At 36.2% G+C, this 27804-nt stretch overlaps 1 long non-coding RNA gene and 1 other non-coding gene across 2 annotated transcripts in view; one reads left to right on the top strand and one right to left on the bottom strand.

The window, feature by feature from the left end:
- LOC105104540 (methylglutaconyl-CoA hydratase, mitochondrial) overlaps positions 1–27804 on the bottom strand; it is a 102119-nt gene that overhangs the window by 58420 nt on the left and 15895 nt on the right. The window contains exon 6 of the long non-coding RNA XR_010378649.1: positions 3728–3814. This is a non-coding gene — a long non-coding RNA (methylglutaconyl-CoA hydratase, mitochondrial). The remainder of the gene's footprint in view (positions 1–3727; positions 3815–27804) is intronic.
- On the top strand, positions 10320–10453 carry LOC116148844 (small nucleolar RNA SNORA70). The gene has a single exon (XR_004132442.1). It is a non-coding gene; the product is annotated as a small nucleolar RNA SNORA70 (small nucleolar RNA).

The following is a 27804-nucleotide window of genomic DNA, read 5'->3' as shown; positions in this document are numbered from 1 at the left end:
TCAACCCCATAAATACACTCTACTGATCTTTGACAAAGGAATAAAGGTAATATAGTGGAACACTGATAGTCTTTTCAATAATGATGCTAGAACAACTGGACACCCAGAGGCAAAAACACAAATCTAGACATAGACCTACACCCATCAGAACAATTAACTTAAAATGGATCACAGATCTAACTGTAAAACTCCTAGAAGATAACATAGGAGAAAACCTAGAAACCTTGAGTATGGCAATGACTCTTTAAATATGACATGAAAGGCACAATCCATGAAAGAAATAATTGATAAGCTTGACCCTATTAAAATAAGAAACTTCCCCATTGTGAAAGATAATGTCAAGAGAATAAGAAGGCAAGCCACAGACTGGGAGGAAGTATTTGCAAAAGACACATCTGATGAAACAATGTTATTTAAAATATACAAAGAACTGTTCAATTAAGAACTGAGCAAAAGACCTTAACACATGCCATCACCAGATGGCAAATAAACATATGAAAAGATGCTCCACATCCTATGTCATCAAAGAAATGAAAATTAAAACAACAAGGAGATACCACTATACATCTATGAGAATAGACAAAGTGTGGAACACTGACTACACCAAATGCTGGCAAGAATGTAGAGCAACAGACATTCTCTTCATTGCTGGTGGGAAGGCAAAGTGGTTCAGCGACTTTGGAAGATAGTTTGGAAAATTCTTATAAAACTAAACAGATTCTTACCATATGATCCAGCAATCGTCCACCTTGGTAGTTACCCAAAGGAGTTGAAAACATGTCCACTCAAAAATCTACACACAGATGTGTACAGCAGCTTTATTAATGATTGCCAACACTTGGAAGCAACCAAGGTGTCCTTTGAAGTTTAAAATATCTGCTCTGTTCCTTTAAGAAAAAGTTTGCCAGCATCTGGTTTAATATACTAACTGAACAGATGAGCAAGACAGTGTTAACCTGCCCCTAAAAATCTAAGTCACCACAAAAGACATTTTAAAAATTTTGTAGCCAATGTCATGCTGTAATGAAGAGAATCATTAACAAATATTGGGGAACTCACAGAAGCAGAAAAAAAATACACTGGATCAGGATCCAGAACAGAAATGCTACAGCTACAATCACTGAGAAGAAAATGCCATTACAAAAACAGGAACAGTCCTTCATTTAAAAAGTCCCAGAAAAAGTCCCATTTCAGAATCAATAAAATAGAAAAAGGTCTGGAGGAAATATCAGGGTAATGTTTACAACTGAACCAGTCTTAGCCATCTGTCCTAGCACATATATGAAATTAGAGACAGCATCAACTTTTCCTTCCAAGGTCAAGCTCTCTGACTAACATGGAAACCCAGTCCCTGCTCTGCCTCAAGACATCCACCTGACCACGTGGTTGAAGCTGGAGAGAGAAGCAGAGGAGAGTCCCCAGCAGCCCTGGCACAGGATAAACAAAAGGTAGAAAGGTGACAAGAACAAATACATATATTTTAAAACTTAGCCCCTCCCCCAGCCAAATACAAGTAAACAATTACAAAACCACACAAGATCCCAAAAGATGTCACATGGGTCAAATTCTACTAATATTTCCAATAACAGATGATATCCCTGTATACAGCAGAAAAATATGAAAACCTTTTCACTTCATTCTATGAAGGTTGTATAATCATGATACTAAACCAGAAAGGGTAACACAAAAAACAGAAGTAGATCAATCTCAGCTATGACTATATCAAAATCTATAATTGAATCCAGCACCATATATTAAATACAACTATAACAACTAACCACAATGACCAGGTGGTGTTTCTTCTAGTAACATAAGGCCAGTGCAGCATTAGTAAGTCTGTTAATACAATTTAGTATAATAAAAGCGAACCGAGACAAATTCTAATGTATAGCATCCTGACACACACCAAAAGGGAAGCTGACGAACTTTAACCCTTACTGTCGATTATAAAAGAGCAACAAACTCCTAAGCAAGCTGAAATAGAAGAAAACTCCCTAAATTTGGTAATTATTGGCAAAACAGTAAAAGCATTCACCAAACTCAAAGGTAGGATGAACATGATCACTTAACATTGTATATTGTGCCATGAGCCTTAGCCAATATAAAAATATATGAAAAATATGTTAAGATTAAAGTGTTGAAAAAAAAAGAGAGAAAAACTGCATTGCTTATATAAAATAAAACTTCTCTGTTTTCTGGAAAACACAATTCAGAAATAACAGTAACTGATACCAGTAGTTAGTAAGCTGGCATGATACAAAATAAGCACATACAATTTAACCAATTTCCTACAGACGTATAATAACAACCAGACTTCAACAGAAATACAGGCATTCCACTCAAAGGAATAAATGCTATAATACAGCTAGGGAGAAATATGAGAGCGGAAAAAAGATACAAGACCAAAGGCAACATGAAGGAAGCTTCAAAAAACATTAAAACATGAACAATCCCCCCAAAATGACAGCCATGCACATGGTGGACGGAAAGACTCAGTATCATAAAAATGTCAGTTCTTAATAAACAAGATCAGGAGAAATTCCAATCACAGTCTCACAAAAGTATTTTTCTTCTTCACTTTCAAACTGGTAATTCTAAATTTATTTGAAAGAACTGATATGTGAGATTTAGCAAGGAAAATCTTCAAGGAAAAAAGAAAATAATAATGAAGGGAACTAAGTACCCTCTAGATATTTAAAGCTCCTGGAACTGATTTAGGGTGGAACATTCAGAGATGAACCTGTAATAAATTTACAGCAAATGACTAACATAAAAATGGCTTTAAAATAAATATTTATTAAATAATGCTATATAAAAAAGGATGAAGAACACAAAAGACATTTACAGAAGAGGAAAGGTATATCTAATCTGAAAAGATATAACATGATACTAGCATCTGGGGAAATGCAAATTAAAATGCTAAGATGTATTTTTTTCTGTAACTCTGGCAAACTCAAAAAACAGCAACATTAAATACTAACAAGAATATGAGGAAACAGGTACTGTCATGCAATTGATAAGAATATAAATTACTATAAACTTTTTGCAATGTAATCTGGTAGGAGTTATTAACATGGAAAATGAACCTATGATACTCAGAACTGCAACAGCATGTTTAGAAATCTAGCCTATAAGCACATACTAATGTTCTAAAAGACTCTGTACAAAGATAATCACTATTTTATCATAAATAACAAAAACAGCAAAAAACCTACAAAAACAAAAAACCAAAAGAACAAGAAAAAACCCTAATGAAGAAATAATTTAAAATTATGGATAAGACTATGGATTACTATGCAGCAATATATTAAAAAGTATTAATAAAAAAGTAACTGGATGTGTACAGAAATATAAACATTACACAGAAGTCTAAGGAAACAGTATGATCCTATTTACATAAAACACAAAAAAATTCCAAATCCATAAATGTTGGTGCAATTATTTAAGAAATATAGACACTTTACATCAAAGGCTTACGCCAAATTATTCTGTTTCCTAATAACTACCTCTATATGCTATGTCATCATAAATAGGAGGCATCTTCATTATAAAATATTTTCCAAAATTTTTCAAATTAAATATATTCCATGCTGCTTTACAACCAGCTATAGGTCATGACAATCTAATTATATATTTTAGTCAAAGCTTATATACAACATAGTGGGCAACTTTTAAATCTGACATTTAAGGTCATCTTCAGCATGTTAAACAATTTAATTGTGCTTACCGATTTCATTAATCACTGCTCTTATTTTGGAGACAAAAGGGGCAACTCCATCGGAATTCATTTTTACTCTTTCCTTAAGGTCACCGCCTGCAAAATATTTTATTTACAAATGTAATATAGTTATAAACAAAATTTCAAGGCAACAAATTGAAAATTGACTTAAGAGTCACATATAACTTGAAGATAAGACTGAATTTATCTACTAAAGGAATTCTATTATCTGACTTTTCCATCCCAAAGACCCTGGTCAGCATCAGAAAGAATAAAATACTTGTTTGTTCATATATCTACCATGTGCTTGAAGTAATGGTTCTCAAACTTTGTGGTCTCAGGCCCTCTTCATACTCTTAGAGGAAGAGGCTTTTTTTAGGTTATGTAATATAAATCTATCAATAGCTATTCTATTATAAAATGAAACAACAAAAATTTTTAAATATTTGTTTATTCACTGAATAATACAAATAAACCTATTCATGTTAACATAAATAACTGCAGATTGATGCCACTTTCTTGGTTCTTGCAGAGATGCTGGCACTTTACCCACTCCTGCTTCTGCCCCATCAGTGCAAATGCCAACCCAGTGAAAAGGGCAAATCACACCTCACTGCTATGAAAATCACTGTGCCTTCATGGTGCCCACTTGGTGACCACAGATCACATTTCAGAATCAATCATTTGAAAGTATATACAAATGGACAGTTTCATAATTATGAGTTTACCACGTGCTCATAACTTGGGGAACAGACACAAATAAACAACGAATTCCTTAAGGGATTGTTTGTGGCTCAACAAAGACATTCTTTTTTATAAAATTAACTTCTCTGAGACAAGGTAGGTCTCTATTTAAATAAACAGACAAATAAAAGACAAAGTATAATTACAGGATAGAAGGTATAAGCTCAGCTACTCACTCTCTCATTAGCCCACTAGAACTGATCATGACAAGTAATAATCAAGTATCAGCTGAGGCCGGGACATTCTGAGCGCACACACTTCCTGTGGGAGTGAGAACTACAGCTGACTGAGCACACATCCCACAACCCATCACTTCTTAGGTATACATACCCTATGAAATCTCTCAAACACACGCCCAAGGAAACATGTACTATAACATTCAATGTAACATATATAAAAATAGCAAAAAAAATTGGAAATAACCTAGTTAACCAACAAAAGTATTAATAATAAAACTGGACCATATTTATACAACAGAATGTTATACGTGCATCATTAAAATGAAGGAATTAAAGTATAAATATGGATAAAACTAACAATGTTGAAAAATTTGTAAGTATAGGAATAAACATAACATTTATAATTATATATAATTACAGAAAGATACACAGGATAATAACTATTTACATACTTTTTAAAAGAAGAATGCTACTTAGGGATGTAAACATGCATGGAAGTAATAAATTCCAAATTCAATTCGTGTGACCTCGGCAGAGCGGAGGGAGGTGACTGGCAATGGACACAGAGAACTTCAATTTTATTTGCAATATTGTGTTAAGTTAGGTGATGGTTACTCAATATGTTAGTCTTTAAATGTTTTTGGATGTCTGATATAATATCTTCATAATTAATTTTTTCTAGGAAAAGTTAAAATTTAGCATAGAAAAAAAGTTAGTAGGGCCAAAAAAATGCTACATTAAATTAGTAGGATGTATTTGTTAATGAAATAATTGTTCAACTCACTATCATTTAACATTGAGAATATAACTGTAAACTGAGAATATAAAATGTTGCTTAGTGCGTGTTAGCTAATACATATTGGTTAACAGAAGTAGCTAAATGTAGTATGATACGGGGGAAGGGAGTGGATGAAAGAGGAGCCAAAGCAACAAAAAAGTGGAAGCTGATGAGACAGACGAGGACTCTGGATGAGGTGGCCCTGAGGGGCCCCTGTAACTGCATCATGGGATCCATCATGTCCTCTGGTCTCAGGACACCATGACAGTGCCCTCTAACACACCAACCAGAGGTCTGACGGGGGGCTTTTACCAACATTCTGACCCTGCAACCACACAGCATGCTTTGAAAAGCACACTCAGGTTAGAGACCAGGCTGCTGGAAGCCATGCCAGGAGCTAAAGGGAATCAAGGTTTGCTTGTAACACTTGTGGCCCATTCACTGCACAGCAGTCCCAGCAGAGAAGTCATGGAACACAGCTTTATCCACACAACAGTGTGAGACAGAAAATGAGTATCTTTTTAAAGTTGGGAAAGAAAATAACTGCCCACGTAGAATTCCAAAAGAATCAAATCCATCAAAAATGATGGTGAAATAAACATATTTTCACACACCCACCCAGACATCCCCCCACACACAATCTGATGTCAGCAAGCCCACACTAAAAGAAACACTACAGGAAAATCCTCACACAGATTATGAGAGAAGAGTTTAAAATCTTATTTTATACTGCTTACAAGAGATATGTCTTAAAATATAAGAGCACAGAATGGCTAAAGTAAAAGGGTAAAAAACATGCCAACATCAAGTGAAATAAAACTTGTAAAGTCATCTTAATCTCTGACAATGGAGAACAAAGGCAAGAATCATGGCTCAAGACAGAGGGTCACGTTATGACAACAAATATGATGATCCATGTAAAAAGTCATAAGAACTATAAATAAAAAATATAAAAAAGACAGCTCCAAAATACAGGCAAAAATGGACACATCTACAACCACAGTGGATTTTAACAGACCTCTCACAGGAGTGATAAAGCAAGCAGTCAAATATCCTTATCAATAACCCTATCAAGAAATAGAAAATAGGGGGGAAAATCCCAAAATAGAAGAAAAGAAATAGTAAAAACTACAGTAAAAAATTTAAGTAGAAAATAAATGTACAAGAGAGAAAAATCAAAGTAGGTGGCTCTTTAAGAAAAACTGAAATAAATAAAAGATCTTTTATCAAGACTCATAATGGAAAATAAAAGAAAGCACAAATTCCAATCAAGAATGAAAGAAGGCCAGTACTAAGGATTTTGCAGACTATAATTAATAACTCTGGCCCAGTTAATTTGAAAAAGGACGAATGAACAAATTCCTAGGAAAACACAACTTACTAAAGATGACAAAGAAATAGAAAATCTGAGGACACAAATATGTATTAAAGAAATTAAATACGTAATTCAAAACTTTCCTACAAAAACTGCATGCCCATAAGGCCTCAACAGTAAATTCTTCAAAACGTACAATGAAAAACATTTACCATCAATCTTACAAATGCTTATATGGAGAACAGTGAAATAAAAACATGAAAAGAACATTGTAAGAAAAAAACATGACAGGCCATTTTTTCTCATAAATAAAGTCTCAAAAAATCCTAAACAAAATATTAGTCAAATCATACCTAGTGGTAACATAAATAAAATCTACCAAGACCAATTTATACTCAGTCCAAGATATAAAACTGCTTTAATACTAAATTTTTTAATTTTTAAAATTAATACAGGTGAAAGTCATATAAATTTTCAGCAGGTGCAGAAAAGTATTTGATGAAACTCAACACCCATTTTTTAACATCTTCACTGAGGTAAAATTTACATAAAATACAATTCATTTTAAATACACAACTCAATTTTTTTTAGTAAATTTACAGAGTTGTACAACCATTACCACAATCGTTTCAGAACATTTCCATTATAACAAAAAGATCCCTCACACCCACGTGCAGGCACTCCCTGTTCCCACCTCCAGCCCCAGACAACCACTAATCTGTTTTTCTACAACTTTGCCTTTTCTGGACCTTCCATATAAATAAACTCATATATGGTCTTCTGTTTCTTTCTTCCATGTAGCATAGTGCTTTTCACATTCATTCATGATACAGAGATGAATCAGTACTTTTTACCTTTGCATTACCAAATAGCATTTCATTGTAGAGACAGACAAACATTTTGTTTATCATCTCATCAGTTGATAGACATTTGGGCTGTTTTCACCATTTGGCTATAATAAAAATACTGCCATGAACATCTGCAGACAAATCTTTGTGTAGAGAAATTTTTTAACTTGTCTTGGGTAGAGTGGAATTGCCGGGTCACACTGTAAATTTCTATTTAACTTTGAAATAAATAAATAAAACCTGTCACTGTCTTCAGCAGTGGCCGCACCTCTTTACATTCCTATCAGCAATGCCTACAGGTCTCTGTTGTCCTACATGGTCACAAACACCAGTCTGCCTTTTTATCACAGCCATCTCAGTGGATGTGAAGTGGTATCTTTTCTGGTTTTAAATCTGCATTTCCCAAATGATTAATGAGGTTAAGCATCTTTTCACGGTGCCTTAGTTTCTTAAAGTGTCTATTCAAATCTTTTGCTCATTTTTTCCCTAAATAATTCATTTTATTCTTATACAAGTCTTTTTCAGAAATATGACTTACAAACATTTTCTCTCTGTCTGTGGCTTATCTTTTGATGATTCTTGATGGGTTTTGGAAGTTTTAATTGTAATGAAGTCCAATTCATCAATTTTTCTCTTTTATTACTTGTGTTTTTGGTGTCCTCTCTAATCAAGCTTTGTTATTAATTAAAAAGTCACAGCAAACTAGGAATAGAAGAATTTCTTTTATCTGATAAAAAGCAATTATAAAATACCTATAACTAACATCACTTTTAATGGTCAGTTATTTCCTCCCAGAGATCAAGAAATCTCTACAGATGGGAACAGATGTACTAGTCAGTGTAATAAGAATAACTTTTTAATTACAAAGATAAGAAGGTAAAAAAATAAAACTGCCATTATTAGCAGATGACCTAATTATACATGAAGAATAGCCAAAACAATTTACAAATCATGAAAATAGATACAAGTTCAATATACAAAAATCAAGTGTCTTTCTGCATAGTAGCAAAGGAAATTTGTGCAATTTTAAAAAGACATCATTTATATTAACATTAAAAAATCAAACAGCCAAGGAATAAATCTAACAAAAGATGTATAAGATCTTGACACAAAAACCTACAAAATCTAAATTAAAGCAGTCCTAAATAAATGGAGAACTACACCGTGTTTATGGAGTAGTACTGTATGGAGTGTTGGTAGACACCATACTAAAAGATGTAAATTCTCTCCAAATTAATAGATTCAGTGTGGTTCCAATCAAAACCATAATGCTTTTAGAAACTGACAAAATGGATGTGCAAAAGCCCAATAACAGTCGAGATACTCTTGAAGAAGAAACAGTTGAAAAACATACTAAAAGAAGATACACTGTAAAGCTAGTCATTAAAAAAACTTCAAATTGGCTCAAAGATAAATAGAGCAGCAAGTCCAGAAAATACCTGTCTGATTTATGACAAAGATGGCCCTGCTGGAACATTCCAATAAATGGGAATGAGACCACTGAAGTTTCATATGGGAAAAAACAGTTCTTGACCCTTCATATCATATACACAAACAAATCAATTAATGGTGAATTACTGCCTAAATGTGAAAGGTCAAACAATTAACTTCTAAATGAAAACATCCAAAGATATCTTCAAGACATTAGTAAAAAGATTTTTTTAAAGATTTTTCCAAAGATGTCTAAAAGGAAAACACTAGATTTCACTAAAATTAAAAACTTCTGTTCCTCAAAAGATATCATTAAGCGAGGGATTATGCAAGTGAAAGAGTGGGAAAAGGCATCTGAAATACACATGTCCTGTGCATATAAAGGGCTGTAAGTCGGGAAGATAAAATACAGGCAAATGATACAGACAATTCACAAAAGAGGGCAACACACCGGCTAATAAAGAGATGAAAAGGAATATGACATAACTAATCAACAAGGAAACATAAATTAAAAACATAAGTTTTATAAGCAATACAGAGTTAAAGTGTTAGTGAAGATATAGAGGAATGGAAATTGATTTAATGCTGCTAGGGATAAAAATCAGTAAAAATCACTTTGGAAAGCAATCCCACCCCAAGTGCACACATGCATGATATGTACACTAAAAAAAATGCACAGTACATATAAGATAGATAAGCAAGTTTATACTGTATAGCACAGGGAAATATATTCAATATCTTATAGTAGCTCATGGTGAAAAATAGTATGATGTTCACGTATGACTGAAGAATTGCACTGTACACCAGAAATTGACACAACATTGTAAACTGACTATAACTCAATTTAAAAAACTACAGGCAGAAGCACATTCATAGAAGCATTATTCAGAATAGCAGAAACCAGCAACACACTAAACATTCATCAACAGCGTAACGAACTGTGAAATACTCCCAAATATGATGACACGATTCCTAGATGAATAGTACATACTGAATCCCACAAACATGCTGAGTAGAAGTCAAGCTTAGATGGGTACATGCTAGATAATTCCAGTTACATAAAGTTTGAAAACAGGCAAAATTAGTATTTGGTAATGAAAATCAGAGAAACACCAGCATCTTCTGGGTGAGAGATGGTTAACAACAGAAGGAGGCATAAGGAATGAACTGTGGTGTGCTGGCAGTGGTAGCGTTCATTTCTTAATGTGGGTGGTGACTGCACAGGTGAGTTCATTTTGTAGAAATTTATTATACACTTATGGTTTGTGTAATTTTCCATATGTTCATTGTAATTCAATTTAAAATTCTGCAGCCAAGTAAGCCTGCCATGCTCTTTTCCCCAGGGGGCCTGGTGTGCAGTGGCTGCAAACAGGAGCCCCCTCAGTAGTGCACACTGCCTGCTGCTTGTATGGACTGCTCCAAGGGGCCTTGGAGACAGCCCTTTCCTGTGGACATTCATGTCTAACTTCATGCTGTCCCCAATCTAGGCTCCAGACAGGTGCTCCAGGTGCCTTTGGAAAGTCCCAGCGCACTGGGAGCCCAGGGGCCACATTGGCCAAGGCATTATGTCCAACCAGAACAGCTGCAGAACAAGTTGCATGTGACTGAGGTCCTATGCAGGGCCAAGTTCAAGTTCCCTGGCCCCAAAAGACCCGTATCATCCAAGAAGTGAGGATTTACTAAGTTTAATGCAGATGAATTTCAAGACATGGTGGCAGAAAAGTGGATCATCCTGCATGGCTGGGGGTTAAATACATCCCTAACTGTGGCCTTCTAGACAATGGCAGGCCCTGAACTCATGAGAGCATTGGTGCTTTCCCCTCCAGAAGTTTGACTATTTGACTTTCAAAGAACCAGCTTTGGACTTTATCATCCTCACTACTTACTGTGTGTTTTCTATGTCATAAGTTTATGTTCATCTTCATCTCCTTCCTTCTACCCTATCTGGGTTTATTCTGTAGTTACTTTTGTCATTTTTTAAATTGGATTCTTAGTTTATTCATCCTGATCATTTATTCTTTCTTAAAATACAATCTTAACTATATTACACAACTTTTAAAGTATTTTGCTAGAATTTAATTCTGAATATGTTCTCATTTCCATTGAAATTCCTAATTTCTTTGTTGAGCTTTAAGCTGCTTAGAAATTATTTTAAATTTCTCAATGTATGGGACTTTTTCTAATTACCTTCTGTAAATGGCTTCTATTGTAACTGCCTATAGTGACAGAACTCAGCCTTTGAAATCTGTGGAGGTTTTATAGCCAAGCAGATGGTTAATTTTCATGAATATTTCATGTGTGCTTGAAAGGGATGCACAGTCATCAACTGCTGGAGGCAAAGATAATAAAATAAAAATAAAAGGATAGTAAAAATAAAAGGATGGTAAATACAGAAAAATAAAAGGATAGTAAAAAAGCAAGTTAACACAACATTGTAAAATGATTATAAATCTATAAAGAATGTTTAAAAAAAAGCAAGTTAGCTGGAAACTAGTCAAAATTGAAATGGAAACCCCATATTTTTATATTTTCCTGGTATGTGCACATATGTATATTATACACACACATACCTACAAATACGTATGTGATTATATACATATGTACTCACATTTACACACACCACACACACATACATACACAAACACACATGAAAGGGCTATATCATTTGAATAAAACTGGTCATCAACTGACATGTGGGACATACAGTTTTATAAAATCTGATTCCAGATTTCAAATATATCTCTAATAGATGATCATTACTTCTGCTGCTTCTTGAACTTGCATTGTAGAAATGTAGTGCTTCTGAAAATTTTGATGGCTTATAAATTTGACACCCATATTCTTTGTTCCCTGACTGTAAAATATTTTCACTTGCAGATTTATAAACATCCATCAGAATGATCAAGCCAATGACTTGTTTTCTTTTCTCTATTACATGTTCTCTTCCTATCACCTTTGTATACACACCTGCCTTCAACACTCTTCAAGTGCAAACTGCATCAAGTTCATGCACAGCATTATATGAAATTCAAGAATATTGTCACACATCCTTCTGGCAAAATGGGACAGTCTAGTTTTTTGTCACAAAATACTGCATGATGAAGCCCTTTCTGCCTAATGACTAACTTGATGCAAAGCCCGTATTTCCTTTATAGAAACCACAGAAATACACTGTTCACTGATCAGTTCTTGAGTTCAAGAAAATTCATGTAGGATATTGCCATCTGATGACTCACAGTCTAAGATTTCACTCATATGATCAAGTTCACCATTGTAATTAGGGCCTAGAGTCCTACTGTCTATTTTGATCATTATTTTATCCATCTAACAACTGTAAAATGTCTTCCTCTGTCAACTTTTCTACTCTTAACCATTATGGATAGAAAATGAAAAGTTCTAAATTTTCAACTGTGTTCAATGAAAACTAAAAGAAGACTACAAAGATGGTACCTCCAGACTTCATTTGTATTTTCTTAAAATATGTGCAACTCTTGAGGCAATGCAATAAAGACTCAAAGATAATGCCATAGCATTGATTTGAGTATTCCATCATCTTTCTAGACAATTCCTTCATTCTTCCATTTTTTATTTTAGTTTTTCTTAGCATAGTTGGGAATAAAGACTAATGATAAAATCTAGGATGATGAAATTTCCAATATAAAGATACAGTGATGTAAGAATTTATAACATCTTAGATTCATAAAAAGGTCCAATGACCCATACAGTAACTAGAAAGAGAGAGTTTTAACTTTCTTTTTTAAAGTAAATTTTCTGTTCTTCAGAAGACCTCTAAAAAAGAATGAAAATCATAAAGCATCAATTCTTAAAAGGAGAAATATTTTCCTATTTTCATAAAAGTACAATTCATAAAAAATGTCAATTTTTGCACTGTATGTTTTGAGGCCTTTTCTAACAGCATAAAAGTTGAGCATTATACCTACCTGGGGAATTGAACCTTTTATCATGACTTACTGACCCTCTTTATCTCTAATAACTATTTCTAATGAAGTGTATTTAATTTGATACCAATATAGTTATATGAGCTTTCTTTTAGTCAGTATTGGAATGGTGTATCTTTTTCTACCCTTCAGCTTTCAACCTATATCCTTATGTTTTAAGTGTTTCTTACAGCAGCTTAGTGATAACTTTTCTTAAGCCAGCTATTGTTTGTCTTCTAAAGAATTTAGTACACTGACATTGACTATGATAGGTAATAAATTTGAATTTATTTTGACCGCTGCATTTGGGGATAGCCCATTAGTTCTTTTTCTTCTCCTTTCACCTCCCTCTGTTTTTTAACCATCTTCTGGACTATTTTACTTGCTCTTATTTCATTTACTCAGAAGTTTAAATACCACCTGTATACCAATGATATCAAAATTTTTACCTCAAGCCCAGACCTCTACCCTGAACTACAGACTCCTAAGTTCAACTGCCTACTAGACACATCTGGTTGAATATCTGATATGCATCGTGAACTCCAGAAACACTCCCCTCCCCCAATTATTAAGTTTCCTCCCACAGAACATGCTCCTTCTGCATTCTTCCACTTGTCAGTTGATGGTGACTCCATCCTTCCAATGTTCAGATCAAAATAGAGTCAACCTTGACTCTTCTCCCTCACACCCCCTCCTTTTCATCAATAAATCCCTGTCTCCACCTTCAAAATACATGTAGAATCCAACAATTTTTCACTACCTCCAGCACTGGTACACTGGTCCAAATACAATCTTAACTGTTGAGGATCAAAAGGCAGAAGTTCTGGAACAGTCTGTTCTCAACACACAGCCAAAGCAAGCCTTTTAAAACTTGAGTCATATCAGGTCACTCCTTAGCTTAAAAAATTCCAGATTCTCTTTTCACTCAGAATAGAAGCAAAAACTACATCACTCGGACTCCTACTTCTGTGACATCACCTCTAGCTCCCCTCCTCTCATTCACCCTGCTCCAGAGACAATAGCCTCCTTGCTCTTCCATTATCTTGCAAAGTATGATGTTGTCTCCAGGCTCTGTTCTTGCTTCCCCCCTCTGCCTGAAAACACCCCTCCACAGACACCCATAAGGCTCACTGGTTCACTTATCCAGGACTCTCTACTCATTTATCCCCTCACTGAGAACTTCCCTCTTCACCAAGTACAGGACAGCAATCCTCCACACCAGCCACAACAACTCATTCTTCTTGCCCAGTTTAATTTGCATTCAGAGCACTTATTGGACACAGTACACATTTACATTAGTGTTTTTTAACTGCCTCCTCCACCCTCATACCTCTGGAGGCTCCACAAGAACAGGTGACTTCAGTCTTTTTTACTTCTGTATTCCCAGATCCCAGAACAGCAACTAGACCACAACAGGCTCCCCTCCAAGAAATCTGATGAATAAATAAATGAATAAATTAAAGGAATCTGTGTTCTTCTTTATAGTTGGACCATAACAGAAGACAGTTGATAGCAGGAATTTTAAAATTCATGAATGCTGGCTGTCTACTTAGCATCTACCGCCTTCTTCCCACTTCCTAAAGGTACACTTATTTTTGTTCTGGTGTCTGCCTCTAGCCCACCCTCTACCCCTCATCCCCCATTCCATGTATTCTGAGAGAAGTTAAATCCACTCCCACATCTAGGGGTCAGTTCTGGCTGGCTTGAGCTAACCAGCATACTTTCTTCCCCCAAGAAGTCAAATCAAAATCAATTTGAGGGCTCCAGCCTGAATTTGGGCAAAAGTGTTATCTTCATTTCAACATGGTCATACATGGATGGGAGGCCCTGAACTACTGAAGCTTCAGGCTACCAAGCTGGGAATGAAGCTGGCAGACAGAAAAGAGTGAAGCCAAAGGAACTTCATAACAATCCAGAATTACTCAATTAGAGCAATCCTAACAACCTTACAGCTTAAGTAAGTACACAATCCATTTTTCTGTAACATGAAACTGAGAGAATCCTAACTGATGCTTGTTGTGTACTAGATGATATATTATAAATGATAACAAATGGGTCCAGCTTCAGATTACTCTGTTCTCAAGGAATGGGATCTTGACTGGTGAAGGCATAAAGGTAAGCCCCAATCATTACAGGGAACTTCTAGCCAAGGTTTTGAGTGGGAGAGAACCAGGTAAAGCTCAGGAACATAGTCTTCTTGTTATGACTACCCTCATAGCTTCTCAAACCTTAACAGCAACACTAATTCTTAAGAACTTTTAGCTTAGACTTCATTCTGGATCTGAAACTACCCTTTAATTCAATGAAATATAAAATTTCAACCTATAAAAAGTTATAGAGACATACATTTCCCAGCTCCACATGTAAGGAGCCAAGAAGTTGTCACTCTGTCCTAACAAGTAAAAAGCTGAACAGACTGAATCAGCAACTCTTCTAGGATCGGAAAGAGAGCAGATGAAGGCACAGGGCAAACTGCAGCCCCCGAGACAAAAAAAACAAAACAGGCAGATACAGAGAACCACAACATTCCAGAGCAGAGACTCATGAGCAGTGGAAACCACCGCCAGGGTAGGAAACCCTGAAATGCAACTGATGAACTGCTGGAGGCTCAGTAGGAACAACTCTGTGGGTTAAAGACTCCAGGGTACCCAACAATGTGCGAGATTTACCTCCAAGAGCCTCATCGGCTTCTCAGAGTAAATACTGGAGAAAAACTCCTTCCTCCTTCTGGCAGGGGATGGGGAAAAGGAGCCATTTTGAAACATCAAAGACTTCTGTTCTTAACAAGGCCTGCCTTCAGGGGAAACTAACTAACCAGAGCCTAACAACCTAGAGGAAGGGAACACCCAACTCCAGCTCACTCTAGCCATCCAGTCCCACCTAAGGGGGCAGGAAAAACCCTGAGAAACACCTGCGAAGTTCACAGTTCAGAGGCACAGGCTGACAAACCTGAGACCTAATCTTAGCACTACAGAATACTTCCCATCCCGCCACCTCACCACATCACTAAAGGCCTATCTACGGCGGGTCCTTCACCCAGCATATCATCATGTGAGGCTATCAAGTGAACAGTAAAAGGCATACCAAATCACAAAAACACAATTGAAAGACATGATGTAGCAGAGATGTTGAAATTACAGACCATGAATTTGAAATAATGATAACTAATATGGTAAGGGCTCTAACGAATAAAGTAGACAGCATGCAAGAACAGACAGGAAATGCAAGAAAAGATGGACACCCTAAGAAAGAAACAAAAAGAGATGTCAGAAATGAAAAACACTGTAACAGAAATGAACAGCAGCTTTGATGGGCTTCTTAGTAGACAGCACAGAGCTGAGGAAAGAATCTCTGAGCTGGAGGCTATCACAACAGAAACTTCCAAAACTGAAAAAGGGAATAAAGACTGAAAAAAAATTAAAACCCCGACATTGAAGAACTGAGGGACAAGCACAAAAAGTATAAAGTATATGTGCATACTAGGAATACCAAAAGGAGAAGAAAGGGAGAAAAAAACAGAAGAAATATTTGAACCAGTAATGGCTGAGAATCTCCTTAAATATATGTCAGCACATAACTACAGACCCAGAAAGCTCAGAGAACACCAAGAACACCAATGCAAACAAATAAATAAAAAACAAACAAAAAAAAACAAAAAAGACCCCACCTTGGCATAATATTTTCAAACTACAGAAAGTCAAAGATAAATTCTGATGAAAGCTAGAGGAAAAAAATCTTACCCATAAAAGAACAAAGAATTACACCCAACATCAAAAACCATGCAAGCAAAGAGAGACTGGAGTGAAATATTTAAAATGTGGAGAGAAAAACATACCAAACCTAGAATTCTGTACCTACAAATTCATCCTTCAAAAGTGAAGGAAAATAAAACTTTATCAAAAATTGAGAAAATTTGCTACCAACAGACCTGTCTTGCAAGAAATATTAAAAAAACAAAGTTCTTTAGAGGGAAGGAAAAATTACACAGATCCACATAAAGAAAGGAAGTGTATCCAAAAAGGAATGTGAAAGTAAAATAAAAACTTTTACTCTTCTTATTCTTCTTTGAACTAACAGATAATAATTTGTTCAAAATAATAATGGTATTCAGTTATGTATACTTATGGATATATCTTATGTATATGTGCATGTGTGTATATATGTGTATAAACCTGTACACATGTTTATATATACTTATCATTAGTGAAACAAATGACAGCAATTACACAAGATGGAAAGGAAGAATTAGGATTATTTTATTATAAGATATCATAAAGCAGCATTATTTGAAACTGGGCTTAGATTAATTGTAAATGTATATTACAAATTCTACAGCAACAACAAAAAAGAGTAAAAAGAGGAAATATAACTTATATGGCTAAGAAATGAGAGAAAATAGAATTATATAAAATGTTCGATGAAAATCACAAAAGGCCAAAAAAAAAAAAAAAAAAAGAGTAGATGAAATAAAAAGGAACAAAGAACAAGGGCAACAAATAGAAAATAGTAACCATCATGGTAGATATTAACCCAACTGTACCAGTGATCACTTTGAATATCAATGTCTAAATGCAGCAATAAAGACAGAGATTGTCAGAGCTGATTAAAAAACAAGACTGAACTACGTATGTCTATAAGAAATTCACTTTAAGTATAAAGACACATATAAATTAAAAGTAAATGGATATAGAAAAATATACCATACTAACACTAATTGGAAGAAAGAAAGCGTAGACATATTAATTTCAGACACATAGACTTCAGAGCCGCAAATGTTATCAGCAATAAAGCAGCACATTACATAACAAAAAGGTCAATTCTTCAAGAACACATACCAATCCTTAACACATACGCACCTTACAACAGAGCATTAAACTACATGCAGCAAAAATTGACACAACTACAAGAAGAAATAGAACAATCCATTATCATAATTAAAATTTTCAATATATCTCTATCAGAAATAGACAGATCCAGTAGGCAAAAAACCAGGAAAGACATAACTGAACTCAACACCACCATCAATCAACTGGTATCATTGACACTTACAGTCTACTTCATCCAACAGCAGGATAAACATTCTTCTCAACCTCCCATGCAGCATTCACCAAGATAGGCCCCATTTTGAGCCATAACACATACCTTAACAAATTTTAAAGAAAAGAAATATAACGTCTACTCTCAGTCCACAACTGAATTCAACAAGAAATTAAGAACAGAAAAATAATGGGAAAACCCCCAAATATTCAGATGAAACAACACACTTCTAAAATATACATGAGTCAAAGAAGAGATCTCAAGCACTATATAATTGGAAGAAAGGGAAGGAGGGAGGGAGGGAGGAAGGAAGGAATCTCAATAGAAATTTTAAAATATTTTGAAGTAAATGAAAATGAAAACACAAGTTATCAAAATCTGTGGTATACAGAAAAATTAGTGCTTAAAGGAAAATTTATAGACCACCGAATGCATGTTATGAATGAAGAAATGTCTAAAATCAATAATCTGTGTTTCCACCCTAGTACACTAAAAAAAAGAAAAAAAAAATTAAATCCAAAGTGAGCAGAATAAGGAAATAATAAATTAAAGAGAAATTAATGAAACTGAAAACAAAAACAACAACAAAAAAGAGAAAATCAACAGGAAAAAAAGCTGGTTCTTTAAGAGCAATATAAAACATAAGCTTCTAGCCATGCTAACAAAGGAAAAAGGAGAGAGGACACAAATGATTAGTGTCAGAAATGAAAGAGGGTGACACCACTACAGATCCCATGGACGTTAAAAGGATTATAATAAAATGAATACTATGAATAATTCTATGCCCACAAATTTGGTAAGCTGTATGAAATGGACCAATTCCTTGAAAGATACAAACTGCCCAAACTCATATAAGAAACAGATAATCTGAATAGGTCTATGTTTATTTAAGAAACTGAATAAATACTTTACCTTCCCAAACAGAAAGGACCAGGCCCAGATGGGTTCAGCAGTGATTTCTACCAAAAATTTTAGGAAGAAGTAACAGTTGACCCTTGAACAATGCAGGGGTAATCTGTGTATAACTTTCAGTCAGCCCCCTGGATCCACAGTTTCTATGCATTCATGGATTCAGCCAACCAAGGACCACATAGTAGTGTACTATTTACCACTGAAAAATATCTGCATGTAAGTGGACCTGTGCAGTTCAGATCTGTGTTGTTCAAGGGTCAACTCTATTCCAAATTTCTACAATCTCCTTCAGAGGACAGAAGCAGAGAGAATACTTTTTAACTCATTCAATGAGGCCAACAACACCATAATAACAAAACCAGAAAAAGACATTACAAGAAAACTACAAACCAGTATCTGTCATGAACAGATGCAAAGATCCTCAAGAAGATACTAGCAAATCAAATCCAACAATGTATAAAAAGAATTATACAACGCAAGTAAGTGGGACTTATCCCAGATATGCAAGGTTGCTCAGCACTCAAAAATCAATTAAAATCACCCATCACATCAGCAGGCTGAAAAAAAAAAAAATCACATGATCATATCAATAGATGCAGGAAAAGCATCTGACAAAATTCAACACCCATTCATGACATACGCTCTCAATAAAGTAGGAATAAAGTGGAACTTCCTCAACTTGATAAAGAATATCTATTAAAGACCTACAACTAACACAATTAAAGGTGAAGAAACTTTAGGTTTTTGCACTATAATCAGGTAAAAGCCACTTCTTTTCAAAGTCATACTGGAAGCCCTTATTAATGCAATAAGGCAGGAAAAGGAAATAAAAAGTAATACAGATAGGGAAGGAAGACTGTTACTGTTCACAGATATGATTATTTACTATGTAGAAAGTCCAAAATAATGAATAAAAAACATTCCTGAAACTAATAAACAATTACACCAGGCTGCAGGATACAGGATTAATATATTAAAAAATCAACTGCTTTTGTATAAATCAACAATGAAGAGGTGGAATTTGAAATTTAAAATGCTACATTAGGACCTCAAAAAATGAAACACTCAGATATAAATCTAATAAAATATGTACAACATCCACACAAGGAAAACTGCAAAATTTATGAACAAAAGCAAAAAAGAACTAAGAGGAGATAGTCTACGTTCACAGATAGGATGACTCAAAATGTTTAAGATATCAGTTCTTCCCAATTTGATCTATTAAATTCAATGTATAAATACAACATCAAAGGCATAATCCATGAAAGAAATAAAGGATAGCTGGGCTTCATTAAAACTAAAAATTATGCACTGCAAAAGACAATGTCAAGAGAATGAGAAGACAAGCCATGGACTGAGAAAGTATCTGCAAAAGACACATCTGATAAAAGAATGTAATCTAAAATATACAAAGAACTCTTAAACCTCAACAATAAGAAAATAAAGAATTTGATTAAAAACTGAACCAAAGACCTTAAAAGACACCTCACAAAAACATATACAGATGGCAAATAAGCATATGAAAAGATGCTCCACATCACATTTCATCATGGAAATGCAAATTAAAACAACAGAGAGATAACACTACACACTCATTTGAATAGCCAAAATTTGGAACACTGACCAAACCCAATGCTGGCAAGAATGCAGAACAGAAACTCTCATTCATTGCCAGTGGGAAAGCAAAATGGTACAGCCACTTTGGAAGACATTTTGGTGGATTCTTAAAAAACTAAACAGACTCTTACCACTCAATCCAGCCATCATGCTGCTTGGTAGTTACCGAAAGGAGTTGAAAATATGTCCACTCAAAAGTCTGCACAGCAGCTTTTATTCATAATCAACAACACCTGGAGGAAACCAAGGTGTCCTTCAGTAGGTAAATGGATAAACCAATTGTGATATGTCTATACAGCAGAAAAATTTTCAGCAATAAGAAGAAAGAGCTCTCAAGGCATGAAAAAGACATGGAGAAAACTTAAATGCATATTACTAAGTGAAAGAAGCCAATCTGAAAAAGCTGCATACTACATAATCGCAGCTATATGACACTCTGCCAAAGGTAAAAGCATGAAGACAGTAAAAAGATCAGTGGTTGTGGGCGTGAAGGGGATGAACAGGCTGAGCACAGATCACTTTTAACTTTTAGGGCAATGAAAATACGATGTATGATACGACAATGGTGGATACCTGTCATTTTACACTTGCCCAAGCCCACAGAACGCACATCAAGAGTGAACCCTTGGGTAGGGTTACTCACTTGTAAGCGTGTAGGTTAATCCATTGTAACAAACACACCCCTCTGGCAGAGGATGCTGATAACGAGGGAGGCTACTCGTGAGTGGAGGCAGGGCGGGGTATACGGGAAATCTCTGTACCTTCCTCTCAATTTTGCTGTGAATCTAAAATTTCTCTAAAAAAATTAATTTAAAAAAATCTACATAGCAAATTTTCCTCATTTATAATAACTCCCCATTTAATGAAAATGAGTGCTCTGACATAGAATTTTATCAGAACTCAGGCTCTAATAAACAGGGCTTCGTTTTTCCTCACAGTGAAGTGTCCTTTCACCAACCCAAACCCAAAACCTCCATTCTGCCCAGCATCCCAGGCCCCCTGGCTTACGTGAAGGCTTCTCTTCTAAAGTCGTGTCACTTCTCCCTGTCAAACAGGATCAGGATCCGTGTCATCAGCCTGCAAACTGGGGACATAGCACCATCTTCAGAAAGTCTCATTAACCCTAATATACTTCAGCTATCATCACATTTCTGTGAACTAATACGGAGTGATTTCTAGGATATACTGTTAACTGAAAAAAGGACAGGACAAAAGAGTATGTACAGGACGCTACTTGCACAAGAATGGAAATACGTAAACAAGTACATCCTTAATTTTGCAGAAAGAAACATGATGGATAAACTAGAAACTAAGGAGATTCATTAACAACCCTCAAGGCTGGAAATCGGAAGGGATTAGAGGAGGAAGGGGGTAGTGACACTTCCATGGATAGCTTTGACTTTTGAAATTGTGTTGACACTTCACATACTCAAAGTGAAATAAACCAGTGAGGAAACCTAATTTTACTTCGTATGAATAAAACATAATTAACCAAAGGGGAAATAATGTAAATAACTTTTCAACACGCTATTTTTACTCTCTACCCTCAGTCTAAAGACATAAGTACTCTAAACATTAAACTCTGGTTAGAAAGCTTATTTATCACAGTGGTATGCGTCAGTAATTCTGAAAACTATTTTCTCCATTATTATAGGATTGAGCAAATGAGTAAACATACTGCAAATAAGACATTTACAGAATGGGAGAGAGTAAAAGTGAATCCTGTGGTGATGAACTGGAAATAGAGTTATTTGTATGAACTCATGGTTTTCAACAATAAATACAGACCTTGACATAAATATGTGTGTGTATATACATAATCTAACTTTTTTACCTCTCTATTTCTTAGCTGTGTGCAGTAAAAGGGCCTAGAAACAGAGAAGCCCCAGGAACAATGAGCATCCTGAGCACTCGATGTTGGTTGCTAAACACCATTCCCCACTAAGGGAACTGCAGACCTCTACCTCTGACTGTGGGGGAGTAAGTGGTACTGGAGCATGAGCCCTTCTTCACCCCACATATATGACATATCTTTCAGAAGCTGATCAACAAGTAGTGACAGGTTGATCTGGGAGCCCACTGACTGTTCCAGCTTTCTTTCCTAGGCACTTCCTAGGCTGGGGTGTGAGGCAGGGGGCCCTAAATAGATCAGCACAGTCATCTTGATGATGCAGAGACATGAGAGCTCAGGGAGGCTGGGTGGCTGGAATCTGCAGGACAGGGAACCAGAGGAGGAGAGCGCCTCTCAGAGAAAGGGCTCCAATAAACTACATGGGGCTCGCTTAAGCTTTAAGCTGAGGCAATTGCCATTTCATAGGCAATTACCGAAGAAAGAACAACAGGGAGCTCTGGCCTGAACAACTCCTGGTGTTCACATCATGACCAGCAGGAAACAAGAGAATACACAGAAGACCCAGGCATTTAGTAAAGGCATCACAAACTTTTAAAACAAGCCTCAAAAGGGTTGGGCAGATCCTCCAGGAGAGTAACTGCCTGCTAGAACAAAACAACACTTAAACACAGACACCCAGTAAGGGCTCTTCTATCTGTACAAAAGCAAAACCAATTTACAGATATTTCGTATAATCCAAGAGGAGAACATTCCCAGAGGTTCACAGTTAAGAGATAACAAGTACGTAATATTACAAATATTTTAAATGAGTAAATTACATTGTTATTTAATGCATTAACCATGTTGGCTTTGCTTTTATTTTCGAAAATGTGAATACACTGACTACCTCCATGTCTCTCAAATCGTATTCTGACTCCCAAAGTCCTAAGTTACTCACATGGAAATTCTAATCAGGAGGTTTCCAGGAACCTTAATTCTCAAGATCCTCCTAACTGGTAGTGGCCTTCAAATCTAGCATTCACTCAGTGATGCTCTCACTGAACAAAATATTTGTACAATGGTGAGTTGCAGAGTTGTCTGCAGAATCATTCATCAATCACACATGAAAAAAGGGCACTTTTAATGTATGTTAAGACACACAACACAGCCTCCAAGGGTCAGATGTCTAACATCTTCCTGTGAAGCTCAAGGATGCTGAGTGTGGCTTCTCCAGCTGCAGGTGAGGGGCCAGGTCCCAGAAAAAGGACTTTGTCAAGCAGACAAGACAAAGGAACAGAGCCTGAACCAGGGGTAAGAACACCACACCCTGCAGAAACTCTGCACCCAGCTTTCACATGGCCCTCAAGCTACAAACAGTCTGGTTTTTTCTAAAGCATCATAAAAATTAAAAAAAAAATTAATAACATATGACAAAGACTGCAAGAGGCCCACAAAGCTAAAATACCTGGCCCTTTACTGAAAAGGTTTGCCTAACCCTAGTCTGGTCTAACTCTGGCTCCCATGGGACCCTCTCAGAAAGCAAACTGTCCTGCTAAACATAAATTGCCAGAGGCAGACTGATAAAAATTCAATGTTTTTCTAATTTTTTCAGCTCTGCCCTTCTAGCTGCTGGAGCTCTACCGAACCTGACCCAGGGTCACGGGCTGAATTACACTCCCCCGGCCTCATGAAAGAGGGGACTTCTGCATGGAAGACCTCTTCTGGCCTCTGGTGCCTTCTAATGTTCGCTCCCCACCAAAGGCAGCATGACCTAACTGGGCAGGCCTGGACAGGGGACTGGGGAGAATGGCCAAAGGCAGTTGCCTCTTCTTCACCCTATAAGCCACCTATACACGTACTGTATCAAAACACAAAGCTCGTTTTACTTAACCATGACACTTGGCCAACGTTACTTCATCAGCAACGAAAATTCTTCAATTCTTCGTCCCATGAACTACCTGTTAAGTACCTTCAGTGGACTCAGCACCGTGCGGGTGCTGGGCTCCTGCCCCGACTCCAGGAATTGAGCTTGTCTGTACAAGAAGCAGACTGATAACAAACAACTAAAAAATAAACTGAGGAACTGAGAAGTACGAAGATGAAGCTAAAATAGGAAAATGTGACAGACAGTGAGGGGAAGTGGAAGGGCCTGTTTTGGTGAAAATGCCCAGGTAACAACTCTCTGAGGAGATGACATTTGAGCAGAGGCCTTTCCAAGCAAAGGGAACGCTGAGTGCAATGCGTCTGAGGGGAGCTGAGCTCTTTCTAGCAGAGAACGAGGGCTGCGAGACCAAGCGGGATGGACGAGGGGGAGAAGGGGAGAGACGTGGCGGGGAAGGCGAGGCAGCCAGGGCAGGAGACTTCACACGTTTGGTATCAGCTTCCCCGCAAATAACTGCAAATTCAGTGGAATCACCCTACAGTTCCAGGTCAGAAGTCTGAAACTTGGCAGGGCTGCATTCCTGAGGCACCAGAGAATGAGCTCCCTTGCCTTGCCGGCTTCTGGAAGCTGTCCACGTTCCTCGGCTCAGGGATTCTTCCCCGCATTGCTGTCATTTCTTCCCTCATAGTAATTTTTCCTAATTCTCATTTCTCAACTTCTAATCCTCCTGCCTCCCTCTTATACAGACCCTTGTCTGTATATTCACCCCACTGGATAACCCAGGATAACCTCTCCACTTCAAGATCTCTCACTTACTTGTACCTGTGACGTCCCTTTTGCGCTGTAAGAGCACATATTCATAGGTCCTGGGGACTAGGACACGGACACCCTCGGGGGGCATTATTCAGCCCACCACACTTTACTTCTGAGGACTATTTGGAGTCAGAAGTGTGAAGTGGTTATTTTTTAAGATTACTCAGGCTACACTAGGGGAAAGCGCTACAGTGGGCCAACAATGGAGCAGAGAGATGAGTCAGCAAGTTACTGCTAATACATACTTCCTATTTTTAAAAAAGAAAATAATATCTAAGAGCATAAAATATTATTTAGGTAGTATTTTTTTAAAAATGGAAACAAGGTCAGAAATGAATTAGCAACAGCCAATATTATTACTTCCACAAAAAGAGTACTCTAAGCCATTTTTAATGGCATCTCTGGCATGTTCAAATGAAGAAATTAAAGGTGTAATATTAAATGTTTATATCAGGCGAGAAGGACTGAAATCAATGATCTAAGCTTCCACCTTAAGAAGCTAGAAAATGAGAAGTAAATTAAAACCAAAGCACATAGAAGAAAGAAAATGATTACTTAATTAATAAAATTAATGAAACAGAAAACAGGGGGGAAAAATCAAAGCTGGTTCTTTGAGATAATCAAAAAAGTAATCAATGTTTTGCCAGAATTTTTAAGAAAAATGACATAAATTATCAGTATCAAAATGAAAAAGGAGATATCAATATAGATTCAGTAGACATTAAAAGGATAAGGGAATATTATGAACAATTTTATGCCAATAAATTTAAAACCATGGATAAAACATATAATATCCCTAAATGACATAATTTATCAAAATGTAAAAAGGAGTGGATAACATGAATAGTCTTCTATCCACTAAAGACATTAAAATCTTAGTTAAAAATCTTCCCACAAAGAAGCTCCGAAACCAGACGGCTTTGTTGGTACATTTTACCAAACAACCATGTAAGAAACAAATACCAGTTCTACACAAGCTTGTCCAGCAAGACATAAGAAACAGAATCAGAACATTTCCCAATTCACTGTATGAGACCAATAATACCTTGACACCAAAAACAGACAGAGACATGAAAAGAAAATTAAAAACCAATTTCCCTTATGAACGAAGTGCAAAATTCATCAACAAAACTGGCAAACTAAATTCGGCAATATATAAAAGCTATATAGTACATCATGACCAAGAAGGGTGTATTCCAGGAATACAAGATTGCTTAATATTTGAAAATCAATCAATTCACCATATTAAGAGACTGAGAAAGAAAAACCATATAATCATCTTAATAGGTACAAAAATGTTTTTGATAAAATTCAACACCAATTCATGATTAAAAAAACAAACTCAACAAACTGGGAATAGAAACTTTTTCACCATAGTCAAGTACACTGATGAAAAACTTACAGCTAAATTACACTTAATGGTGAAAGACTGAATGCATCCCCCTAAAGCTGAAGAAAAGACAAGGATGGACATTTTCACCACTTTTATTCAACACTGTAATAAGGGCCTAATTTTAAGATAAGTCTAAAACAAAAGGCCAACAGAATGGAAAGGAAGAAGTAAAACTGTCCTTTTTTACAGATGACTTGACCATCTACATAGAAATACCAAGGAATCTACAAAAATAATTCCTCGAACTAAAAAGTGAGTTTAATACAGTTGCAAGACACAAAGTCAATATACAAAAATCAATTGCATTTCCACACTTTACAATGTCATTAAAAAATATGCAGTATTTAGGACTAAATCTAGCCAAGTATGTTCAAGACTTGTACAGAGTAATGAGACAGTAAAGAGCATAAGAGCCTGGGCATAACTCCCAAGACTCAACTGACTTTTTAGAAAGGTCCTAAGATAATTCAGTGGAGGAAGTTAGTCTTTAATAAATGGTGAAAGAACTGGACATACATATGAATAAAAAAAAAAAACCCTGAAGTATAATAAAAAATGCATTTGGTTTTTGTCACTGTATCCTGGCACAGAGCTCTTGAAACCTTTAGAATTTCCTGAGTGATAGAAGTATTTTGTTTTTATTTATAATGAGCCCCTCTCAACCACAGCTGGGTTTATGTTAATGAGATGACAGTTGGAGGGCCACTTAAGAGTTTTAGGATGGAGGCTGGTCACCAGAAGGTCCAAGCCATGATAAGAGGTTAGAACTTTCACCCCTACCCTTCAACCTCTGGTGACAGTAGAGGGACCAGAGACTGAACTGATCACTAATGGCAAATGATTCAATCAATCGTGGCTATGTAATGGAACCTCTGTAAAAATCATTAATGATTGGGTTCAAGAAGCTTCCGGGGATGGGAGGAGTGTGTAGCTCAAGTGGTAGAGTGCTTGCTTAGCAAGCACAAGGTCCTGGGTTCAACTCCTGGCACCTCAAATAAATAAACAAATCTAATTACCTCCCCACAACCCTGGTGAAAAAAAAAGAGAAAAGGAAAAAGAAGCTTCCAGGTTGTCAAACACATGTTTGGGAGTGTGTCACACCCAAGAGGGCATGGAAGGTTCTAAACACTCTCTAGCCCAAGCCTGCCCTATGCATTCTACCATTTGGCTGTTCTTGAGTTGTATCCTTTAAAATAAACCAGTAATAATAAGTAAAGCACTTTCTGAGGGTCAGTCCAGCCAGTCCTATGATGGGGGAGAGGCGGTGGTTTATGCACCAATTCACCAATTCTGACACCAACTGGGTGTCCAACAATTCAGTTCAATTCTGATACTAACTCCCTAAATCAGCACAGATCCTACAGGTTA

The sequence above is a fragment of the Camelus dromedarius genome, chromosome 32, assembly GCF_036321535.1.
Source record: "Camelus dromedarius isolate mCamDro1 chromosome 32, mCamDro1.pat, whole genome shotgun sequence".
Taxonomy (NCBI): domain Eukaryota; kingdom Metazoa; phylum Chordata; class Mammalia; order Artiodactyla; family Camelidae; genus Camelus; species Camelus dromedarius.
This window is presented reverse-complemented; position numbering and strand designations above follow the sequence as displayed.